We start from the raw sequence: 3,484 nt of genomic DNA on the forward strand, positions 1-3,484 counted from the left end.
TCTACATCTCAGAGATGCTAACATAAAAAAAATTATATAGAGTTAACCCCTTTGAGCTTTTTAGATCTATAAAGCAGTCTGCAGTCAAGTTGTTGTAGAGGTTAAATAGATATTATTAGGGCTTAATTAGTAAAATGGCAGCAAATTAACCCTGTTTAACAGCTACAGTCTCAGTTCAACTCAGTCCTCCAGGACTGTCAGCAGCAGAAACAGTAACACTATACCTGTTGGGGAAAATATACTACATTTGCTTTGCATTGTCCCCACATGATGGCAATGATATAGTAGGATCCAATTAAATTATTGATTAATATGGGTTGTTGCTATGTTGTTGTACGGTGTTTTAAGATCTTGTTCAATGTGCCATTTTTTAACTTTGAGCCCCCTCCCCCTCAAAAGGTCTCTGCATGGCCCTGTGTTTCTTTATAACAGAATGTTTGACAGACATTCTTTATATCTGTTGGTGGTTCCGACTCAGGCTGCCTGTAGCGAACCACTGGGGCAGAATGATAAAGTTAAAGTTCCAAGTTTTCTCTGCAGCTGCAGTGCAGTGATTGAAAGAGCAACACATTGTCACTCCCAACTTGTCACATATTGACGCAGAGGGTCAATATGCGTCAATAATTGACGAGAAGGGTTCTCTCATTGAATGCTGTACCGCTCCCTATGCGTCCGATACTGACAATCTAGGAACGAATAAGATGACGAGTCTATTCTATTTAAAAAAAAAAACAACCTTTATTTACAATTTATGTGCTAGTTTGAACAGGATATTAAGAATATTTACTACAAATACATGCCAGACGTATCGGTCAAAGGACTTTAATTGGGTATTTAAACATAACTCAGTCAAATATAAAACCGGAGGGTTTTTGTGGTGGTTGTAACTTGATTTAAAAGCCTTTTTTTATTTACCAACTATTTTTGAGTATGATATCAATGATTTACACCAAATCAATTTAAGAAAAATTCAGATGTATTTTTCTTTTGTGATTGCATGCAAACTGTTCTGTAAACGTTTAATATTTTTGATTGAAATAATAAAAATAAGGACGGATCTCACAAAAACCCAAGAAGAAGAATAAGCTGACGTCATCATATACTACACTTACACTCCGGTGAGTAGAAACCTGCATCTGCCAAAATGTTTTTGTACTCCAAAACCAAAAATAACTCCAAAGTGTCACGTTATAAAGTTTCTGATTGTAGTTTTAGGACTTAATGGCAGTAGGACTGTGATGCGAATGGTTGAAGACACGTTTGTAACATTTTTTTGCCGGAGAATATACGGTGCAAGCTAGCTAAATTAGCCTCTTAGAGGCTAATTGTACCTGTGCTTAATACGTTTAATTAGCCGTGATAAAGTCACATAAATAGTATTTATAGTCATGCTTGTTGTTGCCACTTTGTAAAATTGGACTGTTCCTAAAAACATCAGTGCCCCTAGGCTGTGATGATCTTTATAGTTTTGTTTATGAACCCTGTCTGAATACACTGATTGCAGGTAGGTCATTTACTTGAATTAAAAATGAACTTGCATCAGTACAGGCACATTTCTTTCCTCCTGTCTATGTTATTTATTGCTGTTGCAAGCCAGATGAAGAGAAGTAAGTAAGTTTTTGGACTGTGGGAGGAAGCCGGAGAACCCTGAAAGAACCCACCATGCACAGGGAGAACATGCAAACTCCATGCAGAAAGACCTCGGGCCGGGAATGGAACCCAGAAGAAAACTGAACTTGCGACTTAAGGAGTCCAGCCCTAAAATGTCAAAATTCTCACAGAAACAGAAAACCTATAGAGACCGTTTATAAGCAAAGACAACTTGTTTTGGACTTAGTTTCCATTTCTGTGGCCATTGTAAAGTGGTTAAAATCAATGTTAAGCTAATTTGAGAAAATGTCTAAATCCATGTAAAGAGTAAAGTTTAGAAGGATTATAAAATATGACAGTCACCACACTAGTTTTCAGTTTTCAAGTGTACACGCTTTGACTTCATTTCTTCTTTTGTTTTTAAAATAGTTTTTTTTTTCCTTTTCTTGTTATTTAGATTGGTGGAAATGTAGTACACAAAATCAATCCCTGGTCGTAGAACTAATGCGGTAAGTCTAAAAGTTTAACTAATTCACCCTGTGACAGTACATCCCCACCCCAGTCAAACATGCCAAGAGACACCGGACAGGATCTCTTCCAAAGACAGAACTTCTGTGTCTGTATCAGTCTTCAAGTGACCAACATCTTCTAAAGCCAATGCTAAGATGGTTTCTCCTTTCTGATCTTGCGATGAGCCTTGGCACAAGCTTTGTGTCCATCTGTGTCTGCACAAACATGCACAAACAACATCAACTGTGTCAAAGATGTTTATGCAGTATGTACCAGCAAGGCTATTCAATGCCTGGTCAGTGTTCCTTACCTTACATTCATGGGGTTTACCATGGAAAATTGAGAGAAATGGCTTCATTTTTTTAAGCAGGTGTTGGAGCTCAGGACAGCTTCTTATTAGCTTTTTGTTTCAAGATATGGCCAGTACTTGCATGTTACATCCATGGAAAAAAGTGATTGTCTGGGATATCATCATTGGATACTCCTCAGTAAGCATCCCAGGCTGCTCCTGACCTATGTTCTCTGTCTGTTCAAAGATCAGGTTCTCAGCTCTTTACTTCTATTCATCTGGCTTGCAACATCAATAAATAACATAGACAGGAGGAAAGAAATGTGCCTGTACTGATGCAAGTTCATTTTTAATTCAAGTAAATGACCTACCTGCAATCAGTGTATTCAGACAGGATTCATAAACAAAACTTTAAAGATCATCACAGCCTGATGTTTTTAGGAACCCTCCAATTGTACAAAGTGGCAACAAGCATTGTTGTTGCCAACAACAACACGGCTAATTATCACGTTTAATTAGCCGTGATAATTAATACGTTTAATTATCACGGCTAATTAAACGTATTAAGCACAGGTACAAGAGGCTAATTTAACCCTTCCACCGTATATTCTCCGGCAAAAAAAAAGTTACAAACGTGTCTTCAACCAATTGCATCACAGTTCTACTGCCATTAAGTCCTAAAACTACAATCAGTAACTTTATAACGTGACACTTTGGAGTTATTTTTGGTTTTAGAGTACAAAAACATTTTGGCAGATGCAGGTTTCTACTCACCGGAGTGTAAGTGTCGCATATGATGACGTCAGCTTATTCTTCTTCTTGGGTTTTTGTGGGATCCGTCCTTATTTTTATTAATTTCAATCAAAAATATTAAACGTTTACAGAACAGTTTGCACAAAAGAAAATACATCTGAATTTTTTTTAATTTATTTGGTGTAAATCATTGATATCATACTCAAAAATAGTTGGTAAATTAAAAAAAGGCTTTTAAATCAAGTTACAACCGCCACAAAAACCCTCCGGTTTTATATTTGACTGAGTTATGTTTAAATACCCAATTAAAGTCCTTTGACCGATACGTCTGGCATGTATTTG

The 3,484-nt window shown here is 36.8% G+C and overlaps 1 long non-coding RNA gene across 1 annotated transcript; it reads right to left on the reverse strand.

Moving 5' to 3' along the window:
* Positions 1 to 724: 724 nt before the first annotated feature.
* Positions 725 to 3,266, reverse strand: LOC107835440 (uncharacterized). Its single transcript, XR_001661254.1, has 2 exons — positions 2,416 to 3,266; positions 725 to 2,315 (listed from the first exon to the last, which is right to left on the reverse strand). It is a non-coding gene; the product is annotated as an uncharacterized LOC107835440 (long non-coding RNA).
* Between the last annotated feature and the right edge of the window lie 218 nt (positions 3,267 to 3,484).

The sequence above is a fragment of the Poecilia formosa genome, unplaced genomic scaffold (assembly GCF_000485575.1).
Source record: "Poecilia formosa unplaced genomic scaffold, Poecilia_formosa-5.1.2 Scaffold2519, whole genome shotgun sequence".
Classification (NCBI taxonomy): Eukaryota; Metazoa; Chordata; class Actinopteri; order Cyprinodontiformes; family Poeciliidae; genus Poecilia; species Poecilia formosa.